This window comes from Camelina sativa, chromosome 20 (genome assembly GCF_000633955.1).
Source record: "Camelina sativa cultivar DH55 chromosome 20, Cs, whole genome shotgun sequence".
In the NCBI taxonomy this organism is placed as follows: Eukaryota; Viridiplantae; Streptophyta; class Magnoliopsida; order Brassicales; family Brassicaceae; genus Camelina; species Camelina sativa.
Window position 1 is genome coordinate 28,594,675 of NC_025704.1, and position 12,772 is coordinate 28,607,446.

The 12,772-nt window shown below is 31.7% G+C and overlaps 1 long non-coding RNA gene across 1 annotated transcript; it reads right to left on the reverse strand.

The window, feature by feature from the left end:
• Window positions 9,593–10,803, reverse strand: LOC109131446. Its single transcript, XR_002037116.1, has 2 exons — window positions 10,148–10,803; window positions 9,593–9,939 (listed from the first exon to the last, which is right to left on the reverse strand). It is a non-coding gene; the product is annotated as an uncharacterized LOC109131446 (long non-coding RNA).

Consider the following 12,772-nt stretch of genomic DNA (forward strand, 5'->3'; position numbering starts at 1 on the left):
GTATCAATTTTCCTATTTTAATAGTCTGTCAAATTATCAAACTGTAAATGATGCATAAATAAAAATTGAAAACTTTAAAAATTTAACTATTTTTATGACATGTTATAGAATATTTTAGAGATATAGTTATAGTTTGAAAATAGGGGCATTCTCAAAAATGTCCCTTTTTCTATACCTCTTTTTAAAAATACCCCTTCATATTGACCATTTTTAAAACTACCCCTCTTTATATACAAAATGACCAAATTACCCTTTTTTGAGTGACAGCAAGAATATACAGTCATCAAAATCGAAAATATTTTTCCGCTAAAAAAATTTCTCGCCAAAATTTTTTTTTCCGCCAAAATTGAAAATTTTTTCCAAAAAAAATTATTTTTTCCGCCAAAATTGAAAATTTTTTCCAAAAAAAATTATTTTTTCCCGCCAAAAAAAAAATTTTCCCGCTAAAATCAAAAATTTTTCCCGCCAAAAATATTGAAATTTATACCTTTTAAAAACATTGTAAACGCTTTAAAAAAACTTTTAAAAGTGTTTACAAGGTTTTTAAACGGTTTTTAAACACATTGTAAACGCTTTTAAAAACCTTGTAAATGCTTTTAAAAAGCTTGGAAATGCTTTTAAAAGGTTTTAAAAGCATTTACAAGGTGTTTAAAAACCTTTTAAAACTCTTTTAAAAATCTTATAAAAATTTTTACAAGGTTTTTAAAAACATTGTAAAAGCGTTTACAAGGTGTTTAAAAACCTTTTAAAAAATCTTTTTAAAAACCAATTTGAAAACCTTTTAAAAATCTTTTAAAAACCTTTTTAAAACCTTTTAAAAACATTTTAAAAATCTTGTAAAAGCGTTTACAAGTTGTTTAAAAAACCTTTTAAAACTTTTTAAAAAATCTTGTAAAAGCCTTTACAAGGTGTTTATAAGACTTTTATAAGGTAGAAACCTTATAAAATCTTTTAAAAACCTTGTAAATTTTTTTTGGCGGGAAAATTTTTTGTCGAAATTTTTTAAAAATTTTTGGCGGAAAAATTTTTTCGAAAAATTTTTTCGAAAAATTTTTGGCGGGAAAATATGTCGGAAATTTTTTGGCGGGAAAATTTTGTTTTTCTTTTTATTGAATAAGGGCAAAAATAAAAATGGTCATTAAAAATTAAAAGAGGGCAAAAATAAAAATGGCCAGAAAAGAGGGTATTTTTGAAAAAGGGTATATCAAAAGGGGCATTTTTAACAAATTCTCTTGAAAATACAACATTACAATTGTTCTATAGAAATTAGCTTTGGGAGAAAGATACATTATTATATCACTATATATATATATATGTAAATTTACATGACTATTAATTTATGATATTATTAGGACCATATTTAACATGAGGATTTCAAAAAATTATTATCTTATTATCTTATCGAATTTTGTTAATTTTTACACTGGCCCGACTTGGGACCAGCAAAATTTATTAATTTATAGTGTTTATTAATTTATAGAGTATTAATTTATAGAGGTTTTACTGTATATATATATATACGTTATACATTAAATTTTTTTCGTAAACATACCATTATTTAAATTAGACATATATATAAATAAATAAGTACATAAATAAATACTGCATATAATTATATAAACAGGGAATAAATAAATTTCCAAAACATATATATATGACTTTCCAAAATGTTATTATTTTAATATTTAAGGACAATCTACATTGATTTATAAATAAATTTATAAATTAATTTTAAAATAAAAAATGGAATATATATTATAGATAAAATACCATTTACATCATTCCAAAATCTATACATATTGAGTTTTTTGATATAATGTTTTATACCTTAGGAAATAATTTTTATGGTTTTGAAATGCATGTAATATCCATTTATATAATGTAATTTGTTATATTAATATATCTGCTAAGTTTAGCCGTACTTATTTAAACTTGTGATAATCATAACATTAAGTTTGTACATGCCATTTTCACAAATAAATCCTTTAATATTACATGACTAGATACTCACCCGCGGTACACTGCGGGGCTATTTTTTCATAAAAAGATTTAATTTGTTTTATAGATTCATTATATATATAACTAATGTTTAATTTGTATTTTTTAACATGTACAACCTTACAAATATAGATATAGATATTAGAAAGTATTTTGTTTGAAGTTTATTATTTTATATTATAGTATAACCTACAATTAAATAAGTAGTGATTTATAGAAGGAATATACTATGTGTTTTTTTATTTACAGATAATAGTATTTTTATTATTTTAAATTGTTTAGATATATGTACAAGATAACTTTGTATTGTAGTTTTGTATGTTTTGTATATAAAGAATCAGTTAACTTTAGTATATATAGTTTTGTTGTGAAATGCAAATAAAAGTTGTTAACAGTTATTTGTTTGACATGAATTCCACTTTTTTTTTTTTTTTTAATAAACATTGGTTATTAAAATGGACCCAAGATGTGTGTAGATAATTTGTTTAGGAAATGTTTCTATGGAGAAAATATTGTTTTGTAAAATTGGAAACTTAATATTAATTAAATTTATTATAAACTTAATATTTAATGTTAAAGGGAGTGGTTCCTATTGTTTTGAAAATTTTATTAGGATGAGAAATCTTGTTTCCGAAAATTGAAATTTAATATTAATAAATTAAATGAAAAATAAATTAATAATTAATGCTAATGTCATACTTGTAAATAGGTTCCAACTCTAAGATTTATTTGCTAAATGTCTCCAAAAATGTATATATAGATTGTAATAAAATTTTAGAACATTACAGACTAAAATAATTAATGTCTAACAATAGACAACTATTTTATGACTGAATTAATACATGAAATCCCAACATTAGTAGTTTTTGAGTAAAAAATATCTCTCCCTCTTCTTAAATAATAGGATATTATTCCCCTTATTCTTAGAGGAAAAGTCATTCAAAATAAGAATTCAAGAATGAATATAATAAACTAACTAAATATATTTACATTTCGACTCATAGTTGTTATATACAGAATTTTTATTAAATGCCGAAGATTCGAATGTCAAAAGATTTCTAAAAAAATCTTAACTTTCAAAGAGACTATAAATACAAAAGGTCTATAGCCCATCTTTGATAAGACACAAGACATAAACTACGAAATGGCATCAAAAATGACATCCTTCTTCCTCATTGCTCTCGTTATCGCTAGTACGCCTCTATAATCTCCCTAACATGAATTTTATGTAGGCATACTTATTGATTTGAAATTTACAACAATATAACGTATGTGGTTTTGTGGTCCGGTGTCCATAAGGTGCATTGATGTTAACTATGCCGACGACAGCAGAAGCTCAAATCTTTCTTCCTTGCAGAACAACGGTAGATTGTGAATACCTTCACAGCTTCACTGCTCAAGCGGGACAGCTCTATGTGTAAATAGACAATGCCAATGTACGACTCATCAAACAAAACTCGACAACTTAAAGAAGATGGACCATGCTAAGAAGTGCAATTTGACTAAAGATTGTGATCCTCGTATGAGATTTACATGAGTCTCCGGATCTTATATGTGTTTTGATGGCCTATGCATTTGTACCAATTAACTGCACGTGTTTTAAACGCTACATACTTCTATATTTTGTTTTCTTTTATTATAATTAAAACATTGCAAGCTTCTTTTTTTTAAAACTATATGAAGATTACATATTCATAATGATTATCTATCTTTAAAAATATTTTAATCATAATTTTTTTATATTAAATAGAAAATAATAAAATCATTAATAATATCTTTTAAAAAATATTTTAATTATTAATAAATTTATGATTATATACCTTTAAGATAAAATAATCATTAATAAATTTAAGATAAAATCATTATTTATGATTATATACCTTTTAAAATATTTTATGATTACATCCCTTTTAATAAAGAACTAGATTAAGACCCGTGCTAGAACGCGGGTTGAAATTCATTTTATTTTATTTATATTGTAATTTTTATATAAATATAATTTATGTGATTGTTTTTAAAAGTTTTTTTTGGATAAAATATTATGCAATAAAATCATATGCTAAATATGATGACTTGAAATAGACACTTATTTTCTAAGTTTTATATTTTTAATGATTCTAGATAAGTACATGTGCTATAACACTGGTTAAATTTTATTTTATACAAAATTGTGTATATTTTCTGTTTTAAAATAAATTTTTAATATGTTGTATTAGTTTATGTACGTGAAGTTATTTCAACAATGTGTATTTTACATCATGACTTGAATGTCATTATAAGACATAATTTTGTAAATTTGGAGTGTTTATAGTTTCTAACTTTTATATCAAGTTTCAATATTTTAAAAATATTTCAAAATAAATTATTTAAATTTTATTATATTATGAAAAATTATAAAATTCAACAGAAAAGTATGAAATTGAATTTAAATATTCAAATTTTGACCCGATACTAAGTAAATTATATGAGGATTACATATTCATAATGATTATCTACTTTAAAAATATTTTAATCATAATTTTTTTATATGAAATAGAAAAAATAAAATCATTAATAATATCTTTAAAAAAATATTTTAATTATTAATAAATTTATGATTATATACCTTTAAGATAAAATAATCATTAATAAATTTAAGATAAAATCATTATTTATGATTATATACCTTTTAAAATATTTTATGATTACATCCCTTTTAATAAAGAACTAGATTAAGACCTGTGCTAGAACACGGGTTGAAATTCATTTTATTTTATTTATATTGTAATTTTTATATAAAATATAATTTATGTGATTGTTTTAAAAGTTTATTTTTGGATAAAATATTATGCAATAAAATCATATGCTAAATATGATGACTTGATACAGACACTTATTTTCTAAGTTTTATATTGTTAATGATTCTAGATAAGTACATGTGCTATAACACTGGTTAAATTTTATTTTATACAAAATTGTGTATATTTTCTATTTTAAAATAAAATTTTAATATGTTATATTAATTTATGTACGTGAAGTTATTTCAACAATGTGTATTCTACATCATGACTTGAATGTCATTATAAAACATAATTTTGTAAATTTGGAGTGTTTATAGTTTCTAACTTTTATATCAAGTTTCAATATTTTAAAAATATTTCAAAATAAATTATTTAAAGTTTATTATATTATGCAAAATTATAAAATTCAACAGAAAAGTATGAAATTGAATTTAAATATTCAAATTTTGACCCGATACTAAGTAAATTTTTTTAATTCAATAGATATTATTTCTAAAGAATAATATTACTAAAACTTGAATACTTTATAGATTGAATCATTTATATTTGTTTTTAAAAATTCAACTTATGGTATATCCGAAAATAAAACTATTTTTTAATTATAATAAATAATATGATAATTTATTTGTTTCACAAAATAGACTCATACATAAAAATGAGAGGTGAAATATAATGATAATTAACAAATTAATATGTTAAGTTAGATATCAAATGATTTTATTTGATGAATAATTTAATAAAAAAATTAATATGGTAAATTAGATGATATTAAATGATTCTTTACAATATTTTCCTTAAGATTTTTTGGAAACAACGTGTTCTAGTAATAAAATATTCCAAAAATAAATTAAAGTTACACCCACTATTTAACTTGTAACTAATTAATATATCAATTAATTTATAACATATTTTGTAACCAACTTATTAGAATTATATAGTTTACAAAACAATGTTGTGTACTTCCGTTTTATTAAATAGGGGATCGATTGACATTAAATTATGGTATTTCAAAGTAACTATAAAAAGTAGTAGACGTTTTTACATAGGTCATAGTCATAAAATTTAGAAATGGCTTCAAAGATCACAATCTTCTCCCTGCTTGCTCTCGTCGTCGCTTGTATGTCTCTCTATTCTCTCTAACAAGCCTTTTATTTAAGCATACTTATTGGACTTGAAGTTTGAACATGACACGCATTTTCCTGGTCCTGTGTAATTCATTAGATACAATGATGGTGACTACGTTTTATTAAATAGGTGATCGATTGACATTAAATTATGGTATTTCAAAGTAACTGTAAAAAGTAGTAGATGTTTACATAGGTCATAGCCATAAAATTTAGAAATGGCTTCAAAGATCACAATCTTCTCCCTGCTTGCTCTCGTCGTCGCTTGTAAGTCTCTCTATTCTCTCTAACAAGCCTTTTATTTAAGCATACTTATTGGACTTGAAGTTTGAACATGACACGCATTTTCCTGGTCCTGTGTAATTCATTAGATACAATGATGGTGACTACGTTTTATTAAATAGGTGATCGATTGACATTAAATTATGGTATTTCAAAGTAACTGTAAAAAGTAGTAGATGTTTACATAGGTCATAGCCATAAAATTTAGAAATGGCTTCAAAGATCACAATCTTCTCCCTGCTTGCTCTCGTCGTCGCTTGTAAGTCTCTCTATTCTCTCTAACAAGCCTTTTATTTAAGCATACTTATTGGACTTGAAGTTTGAACATGACACGCATTTTCCTGGTCCTGTGTAATTCATTAGATACAATGATGGTGACTTGGTGAGTATTCCGATAGCAGAAGCTGAGCTTGTTTTTCCTTGCAAAACAACATACGATTGTGAAAACCTTCCCTGCTCGGGTAAGCCATCTCAATGTATAAAGGGACAATGCAAATGCACCGTTCCATTGGCTCATCAAGCAAAACTCGATAATCTAAGAACGATGGATGATGCTAAGACATGCAAGCTGACGAGTGATTGTGATCCTCGTATGAAATATTCTTGTCCATCGGGATCTTATATGTGTGTTAATGGCGTTTGTACTTGTATCTAATCTTAATATAGTAACATATATATATATATATATATATATATATATATATATATATATATGTATGCATATTTCTTGCTTTTACCATCGCTGGGATGATTTTCTCAAGGATGTATAACATATTTCAGAAAAGGTTTCAACTGAGTTATTATGTTTTCATGTTTAGAAAGATAAAGATTGAAGGTTCATGTTGGTGCGGGTATTAGCACCCCCACCATACCGATCTAAATCGAAAAGTTAAACCGATTAGTTAACCGGGAGCTCGGTAGAAGCAGAGATTGGATAAAGCCTTACAATAAAAGCCCAATAGAGTCAGAAGCCCAGTTCGACAGCAAGGAGCCGACCTCTCAGGTCGCCCGGCGGCTGACCTAACAAAGAAGAAGAAACTTTCTTAATCTTGAGCAAGTCAATTAGGAAAGTAGTTATATTCTGTAAATCTAAGAAAGCCTATAAATAAAGGGGAATCCCTTTATTGTAATCCATCCAGCGATTAATACAATAATTCGATTTCTTCATTGTTCTTGAGCAAAACCCTAGCTTGTTCTTTAAGAGATTAAAACCCCCTTTTGATTTCGAGTTTTGATCTGATTCTTTGAGAGAGCTGTTAAGTGAATTTGTTTCCCCCTTCAAACAAATTCATTGTGTGAAACCCAGTTTCTACAATTTGCGCTGTCTGTGGGGACGCAAAGTTCTCAAGTCACTTCTCTATCAGATTCCTCTGAAACTTGTCAAGCAAGAAAGACCATGTCTTTACCATCCGACAACGGTGTCACCAACGCGACCCCTCCTCAGCACAACAACCCAGTCTCCGGAGCCACCGGCTCGCAAGATGTCACCGCGGATCCACCCATTGATTCGCCTGCCACACTCGTCTATGTCCGACGCAACCTCGGCACGTCGGAAAACCCGGCAGATGACTCGACGGCACCTTCGGTAAACGGAGATGATGTCGAAGCGCCCAATCACGGAAACCAGGGGCCCGATGGAGAGCTACCTGTTGATGGATCTGTCGCTAGACAGACCTCGTCTGCGCAAACCGCGCAACCCTCCCAGCTCGTCTCCATGGACGATCTCCGTCATGTGTTCGGAACGATCTCTAAGGATCTCTTCCAGGCGATATTCAATACAAACCAACGGATGGACACGATAGAACGTCGCGCGCCCCCTCCACTTCAGCAAAACATCGTGCCGCCGCAGGCAGCCCGAAGGAACAGCCCCTTAAGCCGACATCTGTTTAACGATCTGCCACCTGCAGCGGACCCTGTTTACAAAACGAATCTTGGAGGCGGATATTCTGGCCGTAAAACTAAGGCTTCCAACCTACAAAGGGACGAAGGATCCAATGCAGAACATGACTTCGTTCATGGCCACCGTATCCAAAGCCATATTCACTGAGGAATAGAAGGATGCCGGTCAGTGCCAGCTGTTCGTCGAAAGTTTAATAGGGAACGCGTTAACCTGGTTCTCTCGCCTCCCAGCGAACTCAATCGACAGTTTCGCTCAGCTGTCAACAGCTTTCCTGCGGAACTATCGGGTCTTCATAGAGCGCGGTACTTCCAGCGCCGAATTATGGGAGATAGTTCAGGAGTCCGACGAACCTCGGCGACAATACCTCACCAGGTTCAAGGAAAAGTATGCCAGCATCTCGATTACCGAAGATGTCGCGATCGCCGCCTTCAAGAAAGGACTCACTCCAGGGTCGCCTTTGCAAGTGGATCTCAATATCCGCGAGGCCAAGGACTTGGATGATGCGCTTCATCGGGGATCTCGTTTGGCATACGTCGAAGAGGACGAAGAGAAGCGAACCGTGAAGGCCCCCCTACTCGTCCGGTCTCAGCAAAAGAAAAAATTTTGGGCTTAGGTGGTTTTCACCACCTCATTTTTTTAGATCTCATTTTATGCAAAGAGAAAAAATCATTATAAAGGATATTATGATTTATCTTAGTATTATGTGACATATCCCCTATATAATAAAACGGAAGTACACAATTTTTTTTTGTAGACTACATAATTTTTATAAGTTGGTTACAAATAGGTTATAGCTTATATATAGGTTGGTTACAAAAAAAAAAAGATTATAGATTAATTGGTCAATCCATGGACTATATGAATACACTTAAGATATATCCCGAAGAATCTTCTTAAAAAGAATATTCCAATGATTTATACAATTTCCAATTAAAATCTTTATTATTCCATGTATTGTTACAAAATATATACTGTTAGGCGTAAAAAATAATAAAATCTTGGCAATTTATCACACTTACTCGTGATTTCCGAGATCTTATTGTGCAGTTGAAATAAAATTTTATCTAAGCATGGGTCATATTAAAAACTTTCACCAAATATGTTTAAAAATTAAAATAAAAACAAATAACAAACATAACCATTTTTCAAACATAAAATTACAAAATAACAATATAAAACTTATAAAATATGTATTTTTTTCAAATCATCATATTTAGCATATGATTTTATTGCATAATGTTTTATCCAAAAAACTTATATTTTATTTTAAAATTATAATATAAATAAAAGGAATTTCAACCCGTGTTCTAGCACAGGTCCTAATCTAGTTTACAATAAAAATGGTAATGGTAGACGACCAAATTGGACTGTCATTTGTAATTAATAAAATTATTCCCCAATTATGACTAACTATTTGATAAATTTATATGGCATCGTAATTGAAAACAGAGGCAATTCTTTTGTAAAAATATTTTTTTATTGATGAACAAAGTTAACACTCAAACAAATAAAAACCATAAATCTATATATACATTTTCAGAAACATTTATAAAATAAATCCTGGACTTCCAACTTATTTACAACCCTGCCATTGTCTTTAATACCTTACAAACAAATATTCTTTTTGGGTCACACGATTTGTTGATTACAAAAAACAATTGGGTCAAGCCCAACCTCTATCGAAAGTTGTAACATTCTCAAGAACACGATTACACCTTCTCCTCTCACCCGTTTATTCGTAACAATTAAATGACAAAGATTTTCTTGCCTTACAATCTTCTCCACGAATTCTGTTTAAACTGCTTGATTTCCAAAAATCTGCTCCAACAATTACGCTACTCAAATATCAATCAACCTAAACAGAAATAAATTTTAAATATAACATATCCCCTAAAGATTCCATAAAAAAACCAATTGACAAGATTTTCTCTCTAATTATCGTCTCATCATATCTTCTTCATATCTTCACAAATTTATTCTATGACCTAATCGGGTTTCTTTATAAATAATACCCACCTTAACGAAAATTAAACATAAGCAAACACATCAAAAACATCACTCACATTATGGCTGCTACCTTTGCTTTCTTGAAAGACGTTCGCCCCTACAAAATCTCATGGAGGGTTCAAGTCAAGGTCATCCATTCATGGCGTCTAAATGGTGGTGAAACACTTGAGTTGGTGTTGTCAGACTCGATGGTAAGGTCTACTGTTTACGTTATCGAATGTTACAATTATTTTCTATTACTAATGGATCTTATGTCTTTCATTGATGCAGAGTAAAAAGATTCATGCATCTGTGAAGAAGGAATTGCTAAACAAATATGTCAATAGACTTCCTATTGGTAACTGGGTTTTCATTGAGACATTTGCACTCAGCTATGCAAATGGTCAATTCAGACCAACCTCGCATCTGTACAAGATGTCATTTACCAATGGAACTATGGTCATGGACAGTGACCCTGTTTCTGATGCTAGCTTCCTTACCTTAACTAAGTTCAAATTCATCCACAGTGGTCGAGCTAATCCCCACATATTTGTTGGTAAGTATCTATATAGATACATCTGTTTAATTTGAGTCAATATATATTTATATGTTTGATTATGCAGAGGTTATTGGTCAAATTGTGAGTATGGATGAATTGGAGGACCTCGAAGCAAATAACAAGCCTACCAAAAAACTCAATTTTGAGCTACGAGACGAAACGTAAGTCTTATATGCTAATATGTCTATATGATTATTATGTGGGATAACATTTGTAATCAATAAACTAACTTACTCATTTTATATGATAGAGATGAAAGAATGTCATGTACCTTGTGGAGTCCCTTGGCCGAGCACGTATGGCAATCCTGCCAAGACTCTGATGGAAGCATCATCACCTGTGTCCTCAAATTTGTGAAGATAAAATCCTTCAAAGGTAATAATATTTAAATATTAGAATTGTAGAAATTTGAACAAATGCAAAATACCACATACTTAAATAGACTCAATGGTTTACGAAACATACAAGTATTTTAATAATCCATGCATCTTATGATTTTATTCTGTCAGGTGTAAACTTTTTGACTAATTCGTTTGATGCATCTCAAGTCCATGTGAACCCCCTATTCGATGAAGTTGATGTTTTCAGACAAGCGTAATATTATCTATTCCATGAACATTTTATTATATGTCTTACCATAATTAGTGAGTTCGAATTGTAATCACTTAAACATATATAATCAAATTGTCACAGGCTCCCCGATGATGGCCTGTCTCTCAAATTCCGTCAGAGACAACCAAGGTGGGGGATGGTTGCTGTCCAAGCTGAAAATGCAGAAGAGTATCCTAGGAGAACTATTGAAGAGTGCTTTTGAGGTATTAAAAGCTTATGTTAACTCTATTGATTTATGCAAACTAACCAATAAAAATATCTATCTACAGATTGGAAAAGCAAGGATTCATTGCACTGTCTACGCCATTGACACAGACTGGGCTTGGTACTATATTAGTTGTCGTTCTTTGTGACACCCCGTCCTGCGGACCCCACTAGCCCACTGCTAGCTGCCCCAACGGACCATCCGTGGACCCTGCTAGCCCACTGCTAGCCGTCCCAACGGACTCCAAGCTGGCCCTGCAGGGCATCGATCCTAACCCATCACTGTGGAAATCCACATCCACCAATTGGTGACAGCTTGTCCTGTGGGAAGGTTGTTAAAGGGTGGGGACCAGGGTTCGAGGAACGCCTGGAGCACCAATAACCTACTGGTGGATGTGGATTTCCACAGTGATGGGTTGGGATCGATGCCCTGCAGGGCCAGCTTGGGGTCTGTTGGGCTGGCTAGCAGTGGGCTAGCAGGGTCCACAGACGGTCCGTTGGGGCAGCTAGCAGTGGGCTAGTGGGGTCAACAGGACGGGTTGTCACATAAAAATCGATTTTTATGTGACAACCCGTCCGTTAATATGGCTAGCGGTGGGCTTTTATGTAACAACCCGTCCCGCGGACCCCACTAGCCCACTGCTAGCTGCCCCAACGGACCAGCCGTGGGCCCCACTAGCCCACCAATAGCCGGCCCAACGGACCCCAAGCTGGCCGTGCAGGGCATCGATCCTAACCCATCACTGTGGATATCCAAATCCACCAGTAGGTTATTGGTGCGCCAGGCGTTCCTCGAACCCTGGTCCCCACCCTTTAACAACCTTCCCACAGGACAAGCTGTCACCAATTGACCTGCAGGATCGAGTTGTGTGGTTGTAGGAACGAAGATCCAGCGAGAAGCTTCGGGGAAATCACGGTGCTCGACGTTGCGTCGATCGATGCATATCTTGCATCGGTCGATGCAAGTGCGAGGACGGCGCGTAAAACTCTAGAGTTTTCGTGTTACGTCGAGCATGCGTCGGTCGATGCAGACTGGGTATCGGTCGATGCAGCTTCTGTGTCGATCGATGCTTCCCCATTTGGCATCGGTCGATGCATGTGTGGCGTCGGTCGATGCTAAGTCCTGGTTTGTTATTCGTTGTTGTTGATTGTTGTGTGATGATTATTGATACTCTATTGCTTGTGTGTATAGCCCAGTAGATGGGAGGATTGCCTTACTGAGTGTTTATAAAATACTCATGCATTGCAATATGTGTTTGTGGTGCAGGTAAAGGCAAAGTGTGATCGTGGAATCCAGGCAATGAAGAGGAGGATGTTCTAGGGACTC